The 9,596-nt window shown below is 37.3% G+C and overlaps 1 pseudogene; it reads left to right on the forward strand.

Annotated features, from left to right (window-relative positions):
- Positions 1–311: 311 nt before the first annotated feature.
- On the forward strand, positions 312–9,160 carry LOC148581814 (uncharacterized; annotated as a pseudogene).
- Positions 9,161–9,596: the final 436 nt, after the last annotated feature.

Genomic DNA, 9,596 nt, shown 5'->3' on the forward strand with positions numbered 1-9,596 from the left:
TGTAAATGAATGTTTTTAGAAAAGACCCTGACATAGTTCTGCTCCGCCTTCTCCTTCAGGCCCTCCGCCATAGCACACTGACCCATAAGCTTCTTCTCCCTCTCCTGAAGCCGGGCCCACTCATCCTTCAGCCAAGCCACCTCCTCTTGAAGCCGCTTCTCCTCTTCTTAATAAAGGACAAGCCTCCCCTGAAGTTTCTCTATAGTTTTTTTAGAAGAGCCCAAAGAACTCAAGGGAGTTTTGTCCAAGATATCAAGGAGAGCAGTGCAGATCCCAGCAGTTCGAACCCCTCCCCAAACCAAGATTTGAAGATGATTCCGAAGGGAAGCATCATCCATAGCAATCTGGCTATGAGAGAAGATGTGCTTCCGAACGAATTTAGGAGCATCGAAGCCAGATTCCCCAGCAATAGAACTGGACTCCGAGGTCTTTCGTTTCTTTTTCTCCGGTTTGGAGAAAGGTCGGGCTGGGAGATAGGGGCAGGAGGAGGGAGAGGAGAAGCAGAGGCAGAGGTTACCGTAATAGGGTGAGAAGAGGTCCCCAGGTCACGAGGAGGAAGAGGAGGAGCGCCAGCAGCATTCGCATCATCAGCTCAGACCCGAGCCTTCTTCTTGGCCTCTTGGACCTTCTGGTAGGCAGCACTGGATCCACTCTTCACCATTTCTAAAAGAAAGAAACAAAAAATCAATTAGCTTACAATATAACAAGTCGGATACCTTCAGAGACAACTACAAAAATGGAAAAAAACTACCTAGCTGGGTCTGCACAAAACTCGGAGAATCCAGAAGAAACTTCTTAGTGTCCAGATTAGGGGCTCTCCCCCAAGCTTCTCGGAAAAACCCCACTACGGCCTCCTCAATCTCGTCCAAGTCATCCAGGTCATACTTATCTACAGAGGAAGCCTCTAACCAATAAAGAAGAAATTGGAGAGTGGAGTTCTCATCAAGGAAAAACGGATGGTGACCCTCTATAACTTGGACTTTGAAGAAAAAATTTTTGAAATCATGGAATGATTCGTCAAAAATAGAAAAAACTTTTCGACCCTGAATAGCATGAAAAGATATCCACTATTGTTTATTATTTTGAGCACTAAATGGCTTGGTCAGATGAAAAAGATAGAAAAAGATCTTTAAAGAAGTCGGAAACTCTAGCTCTCGGCTAACAAGTTGGTAAATTTTCATGAAACCCCAAGAGTTGGGGTGAAGCTGGGTAGGAGTAACTCGGCAGTGAGACAATACCCCCATTTCAAACTCGGAAAAAGGCAAAGAAACCCCCAGACGGGTAAACAAGCAATCATACATAAAGAAAAGTGAGGGTCAGAATCAGCAACCCTCCCGCAGCAAACCCGGTCTCCAGGACCCGGGGCCAACAACTTGTATTTAGACTCATCGGCCTCTAAGCTACAGATCCTATGATGAATACGAAGTTCAGAAAGGTAGTCGGTGTCCACTAATTAAAGGTTCCTCCTCAAGTACAATATCATCTACACATCTCAAAAGAGACTCAGGGATATGGGAAGACATTTTTCCAATAAAAAGAAGTAGGTGTAAAAGCGATAAGACCTACAAAGAAAAATAAAAGATCATAAAAAACAGGGCTCCCCAAAGACAAAGCAGTCTTTCTCTAAAAAAGCAAAATAAGGAACAAAATCGCCAAACTGACCAACAGGCTTACGAAGGTACTAACACCTCACATTACAAACGGGGAATCATAAAAACATATAAACCTCCTCCAACACACAAAGCAAAGCACAACATAAGCGATAGAAGAAGATAAAGAAAGGGCTGACCTTTATTTGTGGGCTTAAGGAGGAGTAGTCACAGCAACAATGAAGCACCCCAAGAAGAAAAGCTAAAAGATTTTTTCTTGTGAAGGAGCAAGAACAAACAGAGCAGGCAAGAAACTTCAAAGACGAAAGAAAACAGAGAAAATAGAGGAAAAAGTATTTATAATACAGCAGGGGCACAATGGTAAATTGACACAATCATTAAAGAAACGCGTCGTTACCAATGTAACTGCCCCCACATGTAAATACGAAACCCCAAACAACGCGACGTTTGATTAGACACGGCGGTTAAAGAAACATAAAATCACGTCGGTTCTAAACCAAAAAACACGTTGTTTCCCAACTTGAACAAATCCGAGCTCAACTAATACTCGAATCCAATTCATAAAGAGATCGGACTCGCGTAGGGACACTGTTCATACCCTGGTTCAACACTATGGTCCATGCCCAAATAAGCCAAAAAGGCCTAGTCCAAAGATAGGCCTTCACTACCCACCCGACCTCATCTAAAGAAGTCGGACTCGACATAGGCTCCTCCCCAAAGAGGTCGGGTTCGATATGAGCTGACAAATAACACTTATTCAAATAAGTAACTGCCCCTAAAATCTCTCAACCCACTTCCAGGAGCCATATCCCAAAAACCCTAAGATAAATGGGCGGTTATCCACCTTCAAAAGTGGAACTACTCCAACGGTGGTTATTGGATCACCACTATAAATACACTGACACCCCTCAGGTATCTCTAAGTTCCAATACTCTCAAAACCTACTCACCCCCTTGCTAACTTAGTCATCGGAATATCTTTTCAGGTACCACCCCCCCTTTCTCCAAACACACAACTCAGACGGCGGCTCTCGAACGCATACAAGTCGGAGACCACCTTCCATTGACATTTGGGCCAATCTTACGAGCCCAATCTACCTATCTCAGATTACCTACGTAACAATTATATTACTTGATTTGACCGATATAAGTCGGTTATAATCAATGAACAAATTAGATTAAATATATTGTAAATGTTATAACTCGGTTATTGATACTAGGGATATTTAAGACCCGGTCCGGCCCGAAGTTTGGCCTGGATCCGAGATATATTTTGTTGGGTTTGGATTTTTATTTCTTATCCGGTGTTATTTTCAGGTTGGACTCGAGTTTTGCTTCGGGTCACCCGACCCGACCCGAAATTATTTTTTACAATAAAAATACATATATTTGAGTTAATTAGTAATGTTATATTATACTTTTATAATTCAATTAATATTTTTTATATTATACGATGTTATTTTTGTTTTAAAATAATTTATTTTAATATAAATATGAGCTAACATTTAAATTTATTTTTAAAAGAAATATTTTATTATTTTAATATATAAAATTTACAAATTCAAAATATACTAATGTTTCATCGGGTCGACCTGGTTTAATCCAGTTTCTTTTCGAGTCACTTCGGGTCAGATCAAAATAGACCCAGTGTCCTTTTAGGGCCGGGTCTAAGTCTGTTTAAACCCTTCCAAACCCATAAACACCCCTAATTGATACTATCACTGGCCTCATAATGATCATTTATATTCACATGAACATTTACCATTTATAGTAGAACGGTAACTTATATTCTAGAACCCTTATAAATCAAAGTTTAGAACTCTAAAATAAGGTATTTTTATGATAATATGTTTGAATAAATGTTTAAAATAGTCCCTGAAATTTAAACTACTATTCAATTTAGTCACCCACTTTAATAAATGATTAACTAAATTTCCTAAACTTAAAAACGTGCATTTTCGTTAGTCCCTTAAAGAAGAACTATATAAACATTAATGATGTAAAACATCAAGTGTCAGGTTGGCATTCCAGCTGTATGCTAATGTGGACAAAAGTTGAATATGATTCAAATTGGTATTCAAAATTGGTTTATAATACCCAAATTAGTCCATTTTCAATTATAAAACCCTAATTCCTAAATTCTTGTTTTCTCCTCTTTTCTAAAACCCAACAATCTAAAACCTAAACAAACACTAAAAGCAGCTGCAAAAGTCAGTAGCACCATTATCATTATTTTCAAAGTCTTAACATCACTCTTCAAGCTTGTCATCTACCAGTTGAACTCATGCAAAATTTTTTGCGAAATGGATGTCGCACAAACTAGTTCTTCACATCCATCAGCCCAACAAAAAAAATTACAACAGATTCCATACTGTAAAGTAACAAATGCATGTGAATCCAACCTCAAAGTGAAACCATCTTTATATTTTTTTTTCAAAGACATAATTTTACCTCATAGTTTGGACAACCATAAAATAGTCTACTAAGATTTTCTGTCATCATTAAGTACTTCATCACCATCCGAAGCTCGCAGTTGCAGAAAACGACGTTCTTACCTTCTCAATTGTGTGTTTCATTGCCACTGTAAGGTCTTCCAGTAGATTTCTTTCTACTTGAGCTACTTTGACTTCTCTATGCACTTTCCATCATTATACATGCAGAAGAGAAAACAAGATGAACTGAAAAAAAGAAGAGAAGACAAGAGAGGACAAATAGGAGAAGATAAGAATTTGGGGATTAGGATTTTATAATTGAAATTGAACTAATTTAGGTATTATAAACCAATTTCAGATATCAATTTGAATCATATTCAACTTTCGTCCACATCAACAAACAATTGGAATGCCAACTTAATACTTAACATTCCACATCATTAATGTTTACACGACCTTCTCCAAAGAACTAATGAAAATGCACGTTTTTGCGTTTAGGCAATTATTTGGTCATTTATTAATGTGAGGGACTAAATTGGATAACAATTTAAATTTATTTTAGGAATTATTTTAAACATTTATTCAATTATAAAATTATACCAATTATTATTTATTAGATTAAATTTACAAGTTTATCAGCTTTTGAACGGATGCAAATTTAGTTATAATTCTATATTTAAAAAGATTAATCACTAAATCAATTAAATATATGTAAATATATCAAATATAAATTAAAAATATATAAAATAATATAAATATATAATAGTTAATTTTTAATGTATACTTTTATGTTATCTTTAATTTTTGGGTTAAGTACTGTTTTCGTCCCTAAGGTATGGGGTGAAAATCAAATTCGTCCCCAACCTTTTTTTGTTACTAAAATCATCCCCAACGTTACAAAACGTTATAAAATCGTCCTTTTGTCCATAAATAAAATTTTTCGGACAATTTTGTCCATAAACAAAAATAAACACCTACTGAACTATGATAGATGTCCAGTTCCCGGATATGACAACGAATAATGGATTCTGGAAGGATTCTTCTCTCCAACCACAGCCTTAAAATTTAAGTAATTACAAGGAAAGGTTATAGAGAATAATGATTCAAAGGAAACATATATGTCCAGGAGGAGCAGCAGCAGACAATAGGCGTGAGAGGACAGCTTGCATAGTAGATGAATATGCACCACCATCACATGAGAGAAACTAGATCTATTTTTCAAAATGAATGTATAAACAAGCACATATTTACATCTTCCCTTTCTGTAAGCAAGATTCAAGACTCACAAGTCATAAACAATCACCTTTCAAACCACGAGAACTTTGAGCAATGGAGTCAACAAGAAAAAATAGGTCCACACCTTCTGATGCAGGCTTTGTTAGGATTTGGTTGAATTAGTCCCACATTGCTTAGGATAGCAAATGGAGTGGGTGGCCTAGGCTATAAATATGAGGCTAAGTTCTCCATTTGTTTTCGCACCAGTCAGAAACACTTTAAGCTTGTATCTGATTTTTTTTTCCTCTGTACTCTTTATTAGAGAGTGTTGTGAGGTGTAGTTAGATATTTGCTTTGAGAGAGTGTGGGTGTACTGGGGTGCCGGTGTTAGAGAGAAAGAAGTCTATGTGTTGTAACAATTTTCACATAGTGATATTCTCTGGTTGTCATTTGACAACGGCCGTGGTTTTTTCTCCGGTAATTGGAGTTTCCACGTTAAATTCTTGTGTTATGATTGTGTCTATTTTATTTCTCTGTCAAAGGTGTTTTCTCAAGGGGGAATGGTGTCTTATTCCCAACAAGTGGTATCAGAGCTTCGGTTCGGTGGAATTTATTCTTAGTATGCTCTGTGGTTGCAGCCTAGTCTGACCTTCCACATCAGAAAAGAATTTTGTCTTGTGGCTTGAGGTTGATCTTTGGTTGTTGTTGTTGTTGCTGGAAGGCAGTGTGACACTGTGAGAGTGCTGTTTGGAAAGGTTCTGGCTAAGGAAAGACTTGGTATTTAAGTGTGTCCATTGTGACCCACCTCTCTTTCCTGGGGACCCTTCCTAGTGCACGGTTGAGTTATACTATTCCAGTATACGGTTGCAACAATGTCAGGATATTCAAGTGCTGTGAAGCTTGAAATAGAGAAATTTGATGGAAGAATCAATTTTGGCTTGTGGCAAATACAAGTCAAGGATGTGTTGATACAATCAGGTTTGCACAAGGCGTTGAAGGAGAAGATCTCTGGTTGCTCTCTCTATGAGAGAAGATAATGTTCTCTAGAAGACAAGAAGTATCCTCATGGTATTACCGCACTGCCATGGATAAGGATGAGTTGTGGCAATTGGGTCCACAATTGCACACGGGCATTGGTTGGCGTTGAGATGCAAGGTGTGTGGCGGAGTTAGGTCGATGGCTGAAGAACATCCAGGAAAAACCAATTTGGAAGTTGCACCATGAATTTTCAGCAAGGTTTCGATCTGTACCAAGGCGAAATGCTTGGAGTGGTCTAATTCCAAGTGAGTATACTTTCATGGTGGAGTATGATAGTTCTCTGAACTATGATTGTCGGTATAGACAATGGCAGCAAAGAATTGTCGGTGTTGACAATGGAAGCTGAAGATGTGTGACTATTTCAATCAAGGTGGAGATTGTTAGGATTTGGTTGAATTAGTCCCACATTGCTTAGGATAGCAAATGGAGTGGGTGGCCTAGGCTATAAATATGAGGCTAAGTTCTCCATTTGTTTTCGCACCAGTCAGAAACACTTTAAGCTTGTATCTGATTTTTTTTTCCTCTGTACTCTTTATTAGAGAGTGTTGTGAGGTGTAGTTAGATATTTGCTTTGAGAGAGTGTGGGTGTACTGGGGTGCCGGTGTTAGAGAGAAAGAAGTCTATGTGTTGTAACAATTTTCACATAGTGATATTCTCTGGTTGTCATTTGACAACGGCCGTGGTTTTTTCTCCGGTAATTGGAGTTTCCACGTTAAATTCTTGTGTTGTGATTGTGTCTATTTTATTTCTCTGTCAAAGGTGTTTTCTCAAGGGAGAATGGTGTCTTATTCCCAACAGGCTTGACTCAGTTTCCAGATTTGGTAAAGAATTTCCATCACCTAGAATACACCCAACCAGATCCAACCCCATAAAAGTACAGATATATCAAGAAGAGGAATGCACACAGACAGGGCCAGAACCAGAATCATCAATAAACAATCCAAATCCAAAAATTCAAGCAAATTCAGAGTCAGAATTTCAACTAATCAACAACAATTCCACTCCTTCACCCCCTCACCCTCCCGTAACCCCCTCACCCCACTCCCGTAACCCCCTCCCTCAGAACCCACCACCACCCCCACCTCAGATAACAAATTTTACAAAAAATTCAGAAATTCTACAACAAAAATTCAGTTCACAGAAGAAGAAGAAGAAGAGCGGTGGCGGTAGCAGCGAAGAGTGACGGCGTCCGTGAAGACTGGTGGCGGCGGCGAGGACCCTTTCCCTTCCCCCTCTTCTTCCCGAGACCCCCCCTCTTCTCCCTTTGCGTTCCCTTCCCCCTTTTCCCGAGGAGCAGAGCGGTGGCGACAGTGAAGAGCGGCGGCGACAGCGAAGAGCGGCGGCGGTAATGAAGACCGGTGGCGGCGGCGAGGAGAAAAGAAGAAGAAGAAAAAGAAGAAGAAGGTGGTGATGGTGCGGGGCGGCAGGGCGGCAAGGCGGCAAGGCAGTGCGGTGGTGCGGCGGTCCCCTTCCCTCCCCCCTTCTTTCTCTCCCCACCCCTCAGCCCCTCTTCTTTGTATATATCCCTTTCTTTCCTTTTTTTTATTTATTTTATATTTATTTTATTTTATAATTATATTTATTTTATTTTATAATTTTTTTAATGAGGGGTAATTTGGTAATAAAAAAATAAAATTGGTAAAAAGGATGATTTTAAAGCGTTTTTGAACGTTAAGGATGATTTTAATAACGAAAAAAGGTCGGGAACGATTTTAATTTTGATCAAGACGTTAGGAACAATTTCAGTACTTAACCCTTAATTTTTTAAGTTTGTGTTTAAACTTTAAATATTATAATATATTTTTATCTTCTCTATTCATATTTTTTTAAATCAAAATTTACATGATTGTTGTAAAATGCATAAAAAGAGGGGAAACTAAGTTATTGTAAAATATTAAAATACATAAAAGGAGGGAAACTAAGTTTTGTAAAACTAAAAAGCAACAAATTATTGCATTGCGCTCAGTTGAGCTTGTTAAGATCGACATATTTTTTCAACAATATTTGATTTTATTAGTCAAATTTTAAGTTTTAATAAGATCTTTTTCTATTTTAATGTAGATATTTTTTTACTATTTAAAGTTTTAGCCCTCAAATTCTCTTCCATAAAATTAAAGAGCTAAAAAAATAAAAAACACTACTTATACTTTAATGGTTTCTCCTTCTTTCTCAGTTTTCTACGCCCTTCTTCCAAACATTCAACAAACATACCTCATTGATGATGATGATGATCCTAAAACAGTTGATCAAAACATCTTCAGTTTATCAGAGAATAAGCGTTATGAATGGAAGAACATGTTGAAGGGTCATGTTGAAACATAGTGTGTTAGTTCTTCTCACGGTTGGATTGTACTTTTAAATTAGAATGAAGTTCCACTTCTTCTAAACCCTTCTTCTTCCACTACCATTAACCTACCACCTCTTCCCCTTTCATTCTTGCATCCTGTGGCATATTCTTACTTTGCTGAATACTTAAGGAAAGCCTTCACAGTCAAAGCAATCATGATGTGTTGTTTCTTTCCTTCAAACTACATTCTTACCATTATATATATATGGTTTTAACTACAATATTTCTTATTACAATTCCACAACTTGGATTGAGTTCTCTGATGATAAGTAATTTTATTGTGACATTGTGTTTAGCAACAATTATCTTTATGCCTTGACACAAGATGGTTCTATTAAAGTTTGGAATATATGTAACAAAATTTTTAAAAGATTGATTCTTTTAACACTAACTGTGGAAGCGAATTATGAAAAGAGGAGAAACCATATTTAGGTGATAACTTTTCAAAAAATTTGTATTTGATGGTATCTACAAAAGCTTTCTGGTGATAAGGTTTATTGAAAATTTTGTGAATGGTGACGGATTGGTAGTAGAAGAAGGAGATCTTTTATCATCTGAGGATATATAACCATTGATTTGTCTTTATAGAACAAAGTATTTTATTGTTTATAAATTTGATATTGGAGACAAGAAATAGAAAGAGATAAGATCTTCACATGATAAAATTCTATTTTTGAGTGCTAATGAATCTGTATCAATGGATGCTAAAGTTTGTTTGGGGTGTGAAGCAAACTCAATCTATTTCACAGATGATATGTAAACAGAGATTATTTTAGACTACATGTATAGTGGACATGATTGGAGTGTTTTCAACCTTCAAGATAAATGTGTTAAGAGTCTCATATAATGTGAAAATAAAATTGATCCTCCACCAATTTGGTTGTTCCAGCTCCACAGCATTGTACTAACTTGCATGCATTAAGATGTTGATTATGCTGTATGCCTATATTTGATA

Source organism: Arachis ipaensis, chromosome B10 (genome assembly GCF_059453495.1).
Source record: "Arachis ipaensis isolate K30076 ecotype BB chromosome B10, ASM5945349v1, whole genome shotgun sequence".
Lineage (NCBI taxonomy): Eukaryota > Viridiplantae > Streptophyta > Magnoliopsida > Fabales > Fabaceae > Arachis > Arachis ipaensis.